This window comes from Dromaius novaehollandiae, chromosome 9 (assembly GCF_036370855.1).
Source record: "Dromaius novaehollandiae isolate bDroNov1 chromosome 9, bDroNov1.hap1, whole genome shotgun sequence".
Classification (NCBI taxonomy): Eukaryota; Metazoa; Chordata; class Aves; order Casuariiformes; family Dromaiidae; genus Dromaius; species Dromaius novaehollandiae.
Window position 1 is genome coordinate 29,718,855 of NC_088106.1, and position 12,977 is coordinate 29,731,831.

Genomic DNA, 12,977 nt, shown 5'->3' on the forward strand with positions numbered 1-12,977 from the left:
CTACCCCTGCAAATCCTGTGTAGCTCGGTTAAGACAGGGCAGGGTGAGTAAGAGCAGACTCAAGCAGAGGGGTCCCTGTAAGCCTGGGAGGTCACCAATCCACGCAGACGGATTGAGTGTTGTGCCTCACTCAGAGTGGTGCTTTGCAGATACTATCTCCAGACGTGAAGCGATAGCTCCAGTAATATTTAAATAAGTTTGGAGAGTGAGGACCAGATCCTTAGGCTCTGGTGTGCATGAAGCAGGACAGTGGGAGGTTCAAAAGTGAATTTAAGATGTATTTCTTTGCCTTGTTTCTGGTTCTGTCTGGCTCGCATGTAAGTTAGAGCAGCCACAAGGCTTCCACAGTTCAGAGTTTGCACGAACGCTGGCTAACCTGGAGAGACCTAGGTGTCACCAGGCTGCAGTGTGCTCAGTCATGGTCCTGTGGTGCTGCCATGAGCCCCCCCACAGCTTTCACTTTTGCACTCCTGGCTGCCTGCACACTATGAGAGCTGCATTTGCCATGGAGCTGCAGTGGCGAGGGAGCAAGGTGCAGCGCTGGGCTTGAAATACTGTGAGAAGCTGGTTTGCCAAATGTGACTTGGGTCTCAGCGTTGCTGGTGTTGTCAAGATCTCCCTGCCTTAACATATCCCCAGATGGGCAGTGGAGATTTCCCTCTTTTTTCTTCCTTTTCCTTCATTCTATTGCTCTGTTAAGCTCTCTTCACTGCACTCAACCTAATGGTCCCTTTCTCAGTTTATGTCCTTCAAACTCTTCCCTTTAAACACTTAGTCATCACTTAGCTAAACTACTACATACAAATATAGCTCTTTTGATCTTCCTACGTAAATCAATACCTGCTGCTCTTTAATCTTCGTAGTGGCTTTCTCTGAACTCCCTCCAATTTAGTAATCCGTGTCTGAAAGTGAGTTGTCTTTTGAATCTGATTCTACCCAATTTCAGATCTCCTGAAGCCCCAACGTCTGCCCATAGCAGGAATACGTGATGGCTTCTTGGCCGCCCCGTTTGTATGATACAGAGCATCCCTTGTCCCCTTCGACTGGCATGGCTGTTCTCAGGTAGCTCAGCCCTCGCTAGAACTGACTCACGGTGCAGTCTTGGTCTGCTGGTGGTGGCCTCTTCGATCGCTGTTCGTGGGGTTAGACGCAGGCTCAGAGGGGAGCCAGACCTGGGAAACCCGTCCAAGATCCATGTGGGCTGAGAGACACTTGTCATTCCTGTGAGGGGAAAGGACTGTCTTTTGCCAGCTGCTCAGCTGTGGATGAAGCTGTGGGAGCACCAGGAGCGTCCTGCTGACGGATAATGGAAGGTAACCCTGTGCCTTGATTAAATGCAGGTGTTCGACACCGGGTCCTGCACACCCTTTAACCCAAGTGTTTAGCCTGTTGCTTATGTTACATTTAGTAAATAAAACTGTCAGTGAAGCAGTCTTGAGTATGTGACAGTGGATTTTAGGCAAGAAGCTCTTTGTAGGGCTTGAAGAGCCCATTGCACAATTCTTCCCCCTTTCCCCATGCCTTACAGTTACCTCCAGCCGTCCCCTAGGGCTATTCCACCCTTGGACAGGGAACGCTGGGAAAGTCACTTAAAGCCATTACAGTAAAAAGTCTTTTTTTTTTTTTTCCTTCTATGGAAGGGAAGGTTTATAATAGCAATAAACCCCTTCTTTTAGCATCTCGTTATGGGTCAAATAAAAGCTGGTCAGAGCATGAGACAGAGAATTTCATCACTCTCCTCATCCGCACTGGATCAATGTAGTAGTGCTGCCATGGGCCATATAGCTTAATTAGTCGCTATTCTCTGCTGTTGCTTAAAGGGAAGAAAAAAAACCTTTGCAAAGCCTAGGCAGGCTGTGTCATATTTCCTGTGTTCTTCGAGGTGTTAATGAATTCATTAATCACTTAATGGCAAGGAGGGTCTTTGGGGACCAGCATTGCAATTTACTGCTCCCGGGAGGCAGACTCTCTCTGTCGCTGATCTGCAGTTTCGGCTCTGCTGGTTTATGCCAGCAGAGCCGGCGAGCGTCTGCCTGCAGTCCTCACTGCGCACGCAAAACTCCTGGCATTGTGGCTACTGGGAGAATTGCAGACACATACAAAGCGACTGGGGCCCGTTTGCTGGGTGCGGCATAGGTCTTGCAATGAGTAATGTTGGAAGTGCGTCCTGAGCTTGAGAGGTTTCTTGCTGACTTACAGGGAATATAAGATAAGGCGGCAGTGCTATGGAATATGGCCTGGGACTGCAGGCTCTGCCGGGAAACGTGAGTCTTTTCTAATTGAAGAACAACAGGGTGATGTATTTCGACCGAACCTGTTAAAATGTGAATTTGAATGTTTGCATTTCTGTTCCATGGGAAATGTTGATTATTTCGGTCCCTTACCCTCGTTATGGGAGAGAGGCTCGTGCCAGTGTTCCCTACAAAATGACTCTTTTGGCTTTGTTCTGATCATGCAGTCATTCTGCACACGTGAGAAAGCGAGGGGACCCCTTGTTGCCGCTAAGTCTGTCCCGCCAGCCTGTCATCACATTGCGATTGCACCTTCCTAAAGGTTTTTCTCCCTGCTTTTCTGTGGCTGGGTTCTTGCCTTTAACTTCTGCTCCGATTTCTCTTCCCATCTTCCTGCTTGTTACGTTACTTTTCCAGCCTGAGAGTCGAGAGAAGCGAGGTGCCATAAGGTGAGGGATAGCTGGGACGGCAGTGCCCTCGGTCCAGAGCAGGAATACAAAATCACTTCATTGTAGAGAGCACAAAAGGAGACGATTTCAGTAAATGCCAGATGGTCAAAATTAACCGGAGACGTGCAGAGCCCTACGCGGCCAACTGTTTGCTTTGGCAGGGATTCCTCAGCTCTTCACATGAGTCTCGCAGCTTCCCCCTTCCTCTCCTGGGCCTCCCTCTCCCCCTTCTCTCATGCTCTGGACCCCACTTCTTACCTGGTCTTCTTACCTGGTCTTCTCCCCTGGGCCTTTGTCCCAGCATCTCAGCCCTTGGGCTGTGGTTCATGGTGGCAGCAGGGTCACTCTGAACCACGCTACGCATGCTGGCTTGGGTGGCTGTAATGGGGAGGGGAGCCCTCCTGCTTCATGGCACGCTTCCACCACGAGGAAATGTTTTCGTCCCACAACAGGCGCCTGCTGTGTGGTGGGACATTGGGCAGGCGGCCTCGATCAGGTAGGAGGACAGTACCCCTAGGGTTGGTTTGCGGGCATGGAAAGACAGCACAACACAGTCGGAAACACTGCACTGCTCCATCTCCTACCTGCTTCCTCCTCTGGCATTAGCTTCTTCCTCCCTGGCGGACAGCCTGCCTGGGTCTGCCTTTCTACCGTGGGCGCCCTTGCGGTTTGGCAGGCAGGGGACCAGCGCGTACTCCTCACCTCACTGGAGCGGGGGGGACATGGCATTGCTAAATTGGGGCCCGACGCATGACGTGCCTCCAAAGAATGCAATCAGAGCGGCCCTCGTACGCCGCAGACTGAGATCCAGCTAATGACGGGCTCTTTTGTGAGTGTGTGCGTGTGTGTGTTCTGTACCTTCTAAACATTTATTATTCTAAATTGCCTTCTGCACATTTTACAATAATTACGACTAGTGTTGGCCTTGTTATCTCCACAGTTGCTAACAAGAATGCCGTCATTATTCCAGTCATTAGCAAAATGGATGTTGTTGTCCGGAGTTGCCGGCTGTGGGCCTGCTTTCAGGAGGAGTCTCGTGCTATCCACCTTTGCTTGCTCCGTTCTTCCTTACAGAGGGTTATTGTTGCTCTCAACCGGCTCGAACGTAAGGAGGCGAGAGGGAATGGGGATTGCCAGAAGAATTGGCTCGCAGGAGTGCTACTGGGTGTCAAGATTAGCAGCAGCGAGGCCTGGGAAGCTGTTAATGGCAACACCAGTAGAAGATGGAGACCAGCAGCTGTCTCCCCATGTGCCTTGTGTGTTTGGCCTGTCTTTGGTCCCTTTCTGTTGGCGTGAGACCAATAGGTATCTCTTTAAGGCCGCGTTGGTCAGAAATGAAGAGATGCATGTTGCTTTGATAACGGCGGTACGCAGGCGAAGGAGAAGAGGCTGGAATTAAGCTGACCCGATTCAGCTCCTGTAATGTTAACCCCAATGATGTGCAGTCCTTGGAAGCCCCAGCAGATATTCTGGATCCACTGGTCCTCCTTAGATAAACTCACACATCAAGTAGATTCAATTTTCCAATGAGCGTACTTCTTCTGTGGCCTCCCTCTCCAAATTTGTGAACCCTGAGAAAAGGTTTGAAATAAATGTAGGTTTTGCCCATTCGAGGGGAGGGAAGAGGGAAGGGATTTATACCATAATACCCCCCTGCCCTTGTTTTAGTTTGAAGCCTTTGATTTCCCATTTTCATGAAAATAGGGAACTTTAAATTTTAGAATCTCACATACCTTTTTCTTGAACTCTTACAACGTTTGCAGATGCCTGGTAACTGAATGAAGCATTTTGTTTTAAGTTGAGTAATAGGTTTCATTCAAACCCAAATGATTGCTTTTCTCATTTAGTAAAAGGAAAGTCTCTTAAATTTTTGAAATTTTGGGGGAAGCAGAGCTGTTATTTATCTAGCTCACTATGAGACTCTGGGGGAAAGGTCTTATTTGCTTAGAGTGTAAAGACAAGATGCACCAAGAGAGACAAATTACAAGCAAGGTTTGTTTTTTTTTCCCCCCAAATATCGATCTTTTGGACCGCAGTGCAAATCCCACATTCTCCCACAGTTCATTCTCATAAAGCTTGGTTTCTCACTGAAACCCACTAATGTCTTTGCAGGACAACCAAATCCTCAGTATTTTTTAACCACAGAATCACATTGGCTGTCCTTGATTATAATAGCAAGGAAGAGGAAAAATCATTATTTATGGGCATATTTTCTTCCTTGCTAAAGCCACATTATTAATTCTAGGAAAGCTATGTATAATCGTTTCCTGATATTAGGTATTTTTTAGTGCATTCGCATCTGAATGCAACCAAGCAGACCTTTTTCCATTGCATTTTTGAAAGAAAAGCAGATCTCAATAGAAATGTATTTTTGAATAGTGATTAAAGTAACTGAACAGAATTTGGAGACTACATGGGAAATAAAGTATAAAATAGGATGAGTAACTTACTGAGTTAAATTATTTCCTGTATCTTAGAGAACTATCACCAGATTAAAACAGAAGTAGGATAAAATGTAACTCATAAGGCAGAAGATAAAATAATTTTCATTATAATGAAACAGGAACTTTTCATGTTCTGGGAAACTTGGAATACAGGAGAACAAGTAATATACATGTATATTGAATGACCCAAATGTGCTGTATTATGAGGAATCTGCATGCATATTGAATTATCCCAACATGTGATATTTGAAAGATATTAAAGTTCTTTTCCAAGTCTTGTGTAAAGTCAAAAGAAAAGGTGATCTTTGATTGCAGTAGGAGCCATCTTCGCCCCTGAGATGATACTACAGAGACAAAATTAGGACATTTTGATGGGCGGTTCCCTAGACCAGATTCACAAAGGTGCCTAAGTCTTGGTCCAGACCTCTGAGTTCTTCCCTTCTGTGGTATTTGTAGCAGAAGATCTTGTTCCTCGGTAGCTGTGGTTCCCTTCAGGGAAATCTGCTGCCCTGTTCCATTCCAGCTCTCCACCTGTCAGCGTGCACAACCTACACTGGCTTTCCAAGCCTTGTAGCTTTGTTCCTTTAGCTCAGGCCTACAGTGCTAACTGATACGAGCCCACAGATACCATGGGCATCAAGCATCTTTTCCTGGCTGTGAAATTAAGATTAAGGTGGTAACAATGCTGGGAAGTGGGGAAAGGATGGAGACTACATGAATTACGTCTGCAGCTTTTGAGTGAAGGCTAAGGGGATTAGGGGCAGAACCATAGAATGGAGGCTTTGTTGGAAAGAAGGCTGCAAAGTGGCCTTTTGTGGCCAAAAATCTGCCTTTTCATGTGTGCCTGAGCAGGACGAAAGCCTTTACTGAGAGAGTCCTTGCTATTGCCCTGACTTTATCATCTTGTCTCCGGACCATTTTAGTTCACTCATATCTGGAGGTCACTCAAGAGATGAGCCTTGAGCAGTGTGCTCATGGAGAGCAGGTTTCCATTGACAGCTTGCAAAGCTGAATCTCTGAGCCAAACTATATGCCTTTGTTGGCTTTAAACTTACAGGTTCTGTCCATTTAGTCTGCCTCTCTGTGATTTCCCAATACTGTACAAGGTGACCTTTGAGAGCAGCTACACAGCGAGACTGCATGATCCTGAAGAACAGACAGGGAGCTTTGCTGAACATTGGCTGTAGAAGGATAAGGGAGGGCTGGTGGCCAGTTTATCCACCATTGCTGAGGGAAGTGTGCAGATTTCACAAGGAGTCCTTTACTGCCTGTCAGCTGTAAAAGAAAGCAAAGAAGGGAGCTGTGATAGGCTTTGGGCTTCTACAAGATCAGCTGCAGTGGCCTAATGATGAGTTGTTCCTGCAGCTTGGAGAAAGGAAGCTTTCGGGGTCAAGAAGTGGAGTTCTCAGCAGTCTGCAGAGTGGCTGACGCAGCCCTTCTAGGATCATGAGGGAAGCACCACTGGGCCTGGCCAAAAAAAATCTTGCTCAGGTTTCTGTCTAGAAAGGGGCCAGATGTACATGCTTTGGAAAGAGTATAAGAACAAGAAAGCAGTTTGCAATAATCCTCCTAAGATACAATTGGCTGGAGGCTGAGTGAGTAACTCAGTGCCTTCTTGAGCCAGTGGAGTTATCTTTGTATTGAATAGTTTTGAAAGAAGTTTTCTTCCAGGTATTTGACCCATCACTTTTGAAACTAGTGTAAATGTGTGGGATCCACAACTGCTCAACAGGTCCAGAAGTGTTGAGAACATTTTAGTCTCTAGAAGGCTCTCATTGATCTTTGATGCAGTAAACTCAACACCTGAATCTGATAAATCTAAGAGGATTGTGCAGTGGAGTTAGGAAACAAAGCTGGTGACAGGACCCTGTCTGGTGCTTGTTTGGTTGGTGTTCCCAGGTACTTGAGACAAGACTACTGGTTGTTGGCAACATGTATCAAGCCTATGCTACAGAGCTTCCACTACTCTCCTGCAAGGTATCACTGTGATACCCAGTGCGTGGTCCACGTCCCAGGAGCATCTGAACATATTCTGTGAAGGGGATTGAACTTGGTGACATAGGTGTCCTATGCTAACCAAAGACCTTACTGCATTGGTCCTGGTAAGGAACACGAGAGCATTGCTAGCAGCATTGCAGTGACCAGAGGCCCAGGTCCTGCCATGTTGGACTTTCCATCCACCTCTGGTAAGAAATGCTCCTGAGGAAGCATGCTTAATTAAGCAAGATAAGGAGGGCAAAGGAACCAGAGGGGTTAAAACCAGTGCTGAGCAGCTGGGAGTTGACGTCGCTGTAGTTTATGCTGAATCTCCACGGGGGCTGTTCTTCAGTTTGTCTCAGCATGCCAAGAGTCCTTTAAGTGAGAGGCTGCGGTTTACAGAGTCAACAGATTTAAGCAAGCTACGAATATTAATTATTAATTACTCTTGGAGAGTGCTATACATTAGATAGTGAAGTAGTTAACAGCTCTGTCTCCTCCTCCCCCCAGACACTCTTGCTGTCAGATTTCTCTCACTGCCTGAGACCCTGGTGCTAGAATTAGGCCAGAAACTATTTTCCAGTTGAGTGGCTTTTAATGGGCTCTCCAGATTTGTTCTTTGCATCCTGTGAGTGACTAGATACGTGGAGAGGAGAGACTGTGAGGTTGATTCATACTGTAAGAAATACTTGAGTTTTAACTAACTGGGGCGTGGTGCTGCTGTAGCTTCATAAAGCTCCATAGTGTTTGAGCGTTTGTATCTTGTACTGAAGCGCCCGCCAATTACCTGTAGGGCAGTGGCTCTGCTGTGTAGGGGTGCATTTGCTGGAGTCCTCGGAGAAACAGCATTTCTGGTGAGAGGTACACCAGTGGTCATCTTGGATCTTCTCTTGAAGCTTATCAGAGCTCAGCATGTTTCTGGAAGTCCCTAGTCCACCTCAGCCATGGCAAGATGAATTAACTGGTGTTTTGTGTAGTCAGCATGATGGTTTGGAGGTGGTGGCATGTCCCATCTCTCTGCAGATGTTGAGGTGTTTGAGTGTCACAGCTTTCAAAGGCATTAGACATCTGAATGCTGCTGCCCTCTGAGGCTGTTTCTCTTTGTGCAACACAGCAGGTGTTGGTTGTGCGATGTGTGCGTTAAGGTCACTCGGACCTTCTTCTGATCTGGAACTTGGCCCACGGAAAGAGACTTGACATGAGAGATGAGTGCCATGCGGGAACGCAGTCTGGGATGATTTTGGTAGTGTCTGATGACCCAAATCAGCACAGCTCTGCTTGCTGTAGAGATAGATCATAGCACTGGTGAGCCTGTGCTTATGTCACCATATAGCACTGGTTGTAAAAGACACTAAAACTGGAAGTAAGCAAACGGCAAGCTGCGTCTCCTCCTCGTGGGTCTCATTTCACTCTCTAGCTATGTGAGGAGCAGAACGTAGCCTTCCTCTCCCTTACTGTGTGCTCAGCCTCGCGCCCCATCCAGGAGCCATACCTGCTCTTCAGCCAGGCATTGCAGAGCAGTGGCCAGGCGTGGAGCTTGGAGCTGAGCAAGGCTCTGTGGGCTGCAGCCGAGCAGAGGGACTTGCCAAGCAAAGAGCCAGAGCCTGTTAGGAGATCCAGCTGACCGTTGACTCCAGCCATTGATCTAGCTGGGATCCCCCACCCCTTGGGATGAGTCCTTGGCATGGCAATTTGGGCAATAAGGAACGGTCCTAATTCTGGAAAGCGTTCAAGCAATGACAAAAAGGGCAGTGGAGAGTATGCTCAGGAGCTTTTTCTGCATGAGGAAAGAATATCATGATCCATTAGCAGCAACTTGTTTCCAAACACCTAACACACTTTATTCGTGCAATGTATTAAGTAGCCTGTGGAATTTAATTCCTCTGGGGAAGAAAACCCGAAACAAAACAACCTCTCCACCTCCAAAGTGCAGCAATTTTGTAATTGGACTGTGACAAAACTGAATGCCTCCTGATCATGGGGTTACTGTTTTTAATTCTGCATCATAACAGAGACATGGAGCGATCCGACGTCTAGGCAGACAGTTTGGCACGGAAAGTCACAGATGGGTGATTCTGCCTCCCCCAAGCAGGGGCTTTTAGAGTGAAAACACTGACAGATCCGTAGCAATAGCGGGCAGCACTCATAATTTATTTTTAATGCCATGCTGTCTTTAACTGTGCAATTTCCTCCGGGGTGTTTGCTTTGAGATTGCGAGATAATTACATCTCAGAAACCAGGCTAATTACAGTTAACAGCCTGAAAAGCGAAGGCCCCCATTTCCCTCCCTCGGCAGGTTTTTCCACCCGGATTCTTGACGAGCGCCTGCGAAAACGCGCAGCAGCAGCGGCGAGGAAGTGGCTTTGGCACCGCGCTGCGACGGATGCTTCCCGTCCTCGCCCCGCCGAGGTGAGGCCCCGTTGATTTGTGTTGGGTGGGGACATGGCGAGCCCCGCCAGGAGTGCGATGAGGAAGGCGATAGTGGGTAGGTCATCGCTGGTGCAGCGGGGAGGAGAGGCTGGCGCTGGGGCTGGCCCGCTTCCCTGGCCGGGGCGACCCGGAGGGGTTGGTGCCTGTGGCCAGGGTGTCACTGCCCTCTGTTGGGTGTGAGTGGCTGGACCAGCCCGCTCAGCAGTGGCAGTCGCTCTGCTGAAGTAGAACAATGTGTCCTTCAGCCAAGTGGAGAAAATTCTGAATTTTCCAAGCCTCACCCAACAGGCTCTAGGTCCAGCATCATGCAGTTAGCGGGGGAGCAATTTTCCTCCTTCCAGGTTCCATAGCTTCCTGTTATCACCTTCAATTACTCATGGGCACATAGGTCATGGACCTGGGTGTTGGGCCAGCCATTGGGCTGGGGATCTTATTACCAGGTCTGCCACCGACTTTCCCCTGTATCACAGTAAAAGATGCTTCTCCCTCCTGCGCCTGTGCTGTTTTATCTCTGTTTAACATACTCATTTATTATATTAGCAGTGGTAGGGTGATCTATGGCTTTTGCAGGATAGTTGTCAACGGTGGTGATCTATGGCTTTTGCAGGGTAGTTAATACCTTTATTAGTCCAAATGATACATCAAGGGGAAAAGGGAAAGAGAAAGAAAAATAGCAAACTTGACAAGCTGGTGGGTTTGGAGTCTCATGAGACAAGAGCAGAGTATGCATCCAGGACCTGTCCTTGCTTTCTGTATCAACTGGTCTAATAAAAGCTCCTAATGCACCACAGGGTCAACAGGTTTTGTAGGGGAGGAGGCACGGTGCTCTCCGACCCTGGGCCTCCTGTGGTCCTTCTGGTCCTGAGCTCAGCACCTTCCCCAGGCCTGGATCTAGACCTGCTTCTCTTGGCAAGGCAACGGACTTAGGCTTCTGCAAGGATATGCAAGGCTATACAGTAATATGCAAGGATGATGCTGCCCCCAGTTCTGCTTCTCCTCCCACAGAGTGGACAGAGAAACCAACTGGCATGGTTAGGGCTAGGACAATATATTATGTGTGTGTGAAAGGAGAGGTGAAAATGGCCCATCAGAGTATTTCTGGTCAGAAACACGGATGGGTGGGAGGGATGTTAATTTTAGGGGGAAGACAGACAGGGCATTCAGTCCTCTCTAGGAAGTGTGGACATGCTTTTCCCAGAAGTGCAGGGGTAGCAGTTTGCTGTCCAGGTCCTCACTGCGTCTCTGCAGGCTTCACCCTTCTTGCCCAGGCTGCGCTCAGGACAGCAGAAGGGGCCACAGGATAGCCTCCGAGGCTTCAGTGCAGCGAGTGCAGTGCTCGAGTAATCCCCTCTTCTTTGGGAAGTACTCTGAAGGCGTAAAAGACATCTCCTGCACTCTAAAGGGGTGAACTTACCCTTGCCGTACCAGAAGGTGGTTGCCAGGCTCCTTGAAGAGAAAAGCTAAGAGCATCAAAGGAATACACAAAAGTCTTTCTTGCAGCAGCCTTAGATGGTGTCTGGCAGAGTATGCATACGCTTATTCTTCGTGTTTTTACAGGATCTGGGAGGTTGGCCTCTAATTCTTACAGCCTTGAAAAATAATTCATTTTCTCTTCTGGGATTCCAGATCAGGGATTAATTTAATGATTTTTCTTTCCCATTGTTTGTTTTTAATGATTAAGCTGATAGTTATAAATTGTTAACAGGTTCTGGTGGAAATGTGATCCCTGGGAACTTTTTTCCGCTGAATAAAATAACAGTGAGATTGATTTAGCAAAGCTGGTTGAGTTGCTGTGTCTTCAAAGATTATCTTGGTTCTGCATGAGGGGCCAGATTTTTGAGAAATACTTAGGCCTAACCAAGTCAGGTGCTTAAGTACCTTCAAAATAAGAAAGGCTTCTGTCTGTAGGGAGCGATAATACTGTGTATTAAATCGGCCAGTGTATTAGACCTTATATTTTTGGCTGGGTAATTTTTTCAGGTGGATCATTTCCTGTGCTCCAGGTCGCACACCGGTGAGCTGGCACAACCAAGCAGGCGAGGGGGAGGCAAGCGCAGGGGGTGAGGTGGGACTGCTGAAATCACTGCAGCGCAGGGGGTAACTGGGGCTTTAGCTTACTCTAGCTATGTTGACTTGTCTGGGCATTTGAGAGCGAAAGGCAGTTAGCTGCCGTGCAATGAAGAGGGCTGCAATGAGGAGAGCTTGGCAGCCAGAAGACGTCATGAAACAGGGAAGAGAACTTTATTTCCCCCCCCCCCCCCCCGCCCCGGGTCAGAGGAAGGATCAACTGCTGATTACAATGGGATGTGAAGCCCTCTGTCTGATGAGTATTACCCATAATCCTTAATTTTCTAGTTCCCATGCTCACTTCTGAAGGTTGTACCCTTCTTGAGGATCAGGCTTGAAAAGTCAGAGTGGTTTTCTTTTCCTTCTTCTTTTTATTTTTTATGAAAAGTTTTCTTCCATGGAGAATAACACGTGTCTCTGGAGGTCACTGGGGCTTGTAAAGGTGGCTGTTTGGCCAGTGACATTCCCGTGGCAGGGGCTTGGTGTGTCGGCATTTTGGCATGAACAGGTCCATGAGTTTGCACAGTTCTGGTGGAGGCACCTTGTGGGGGCTGACTTGGCTGGCTTTGCTCTACAGTTCTACTTTGGTCTGCAAAAGATTTGCTCCTGGAAATTATTCTGGTAAGGCAAGGGGCTATTCGAAAGCTACAAACAGAAGCTTCTGGGGAAATGTCTTCCAGGGATAATCTTCTTCCAGTAGGGGCTGTGATTGTTTAAGGATTTTCTGTGTGGATTTGCGCGTGGGCGGCTATGGGGCAGGCAGAGCTGTTTTGTCAGTGGAGAGTTTCTGCTTGTGCTGAACATTCAGGCGGTTCAGATCCCCCTCCCAAAAGCTCAGTTGCTAGGTCAAATACTGCCTTTAGGTTGGTCAACTGGCTTCTGTGAATTATCCTTATCTTTTGATTCATTTTAACTTGATTTTGGCTGTTCTGTTTGTGTCAGACCCAAACCCCAAACCTGTCACATTTTTCCAGTTATATGAGTTGACCTTGTACAAATGCATTACCACTCTCAACACACCTTGCCTCTCTGGCATCCTTAGCCTGCATGGCTTAAGAAAAACAAAACAAAACCAGAAAAACCCCACATGGGCTTGGGTGGTATCTCCAAGCCATTAAGTCCAGTTCTCTGCTGTTGTAGACAAGGAAGCATCTAGTCTTTTTCTTAGACTGAAAAAAATTCATATTACACTGGCTTTTCCCCTAATTGTTTGGACAGTGAGAAACCTTATTCTGGTTTCTCACCTAAATTTATTCATGGATGGTTTATGACCTTTTGCTGATGTTGTCATTTCACCTTAAATAGCACTTTCACTTCCTTCAAGTTAAACCTCCTGATACCTGGAGAGAGAGCAATTTTATCACCTCTTCACCTTCATT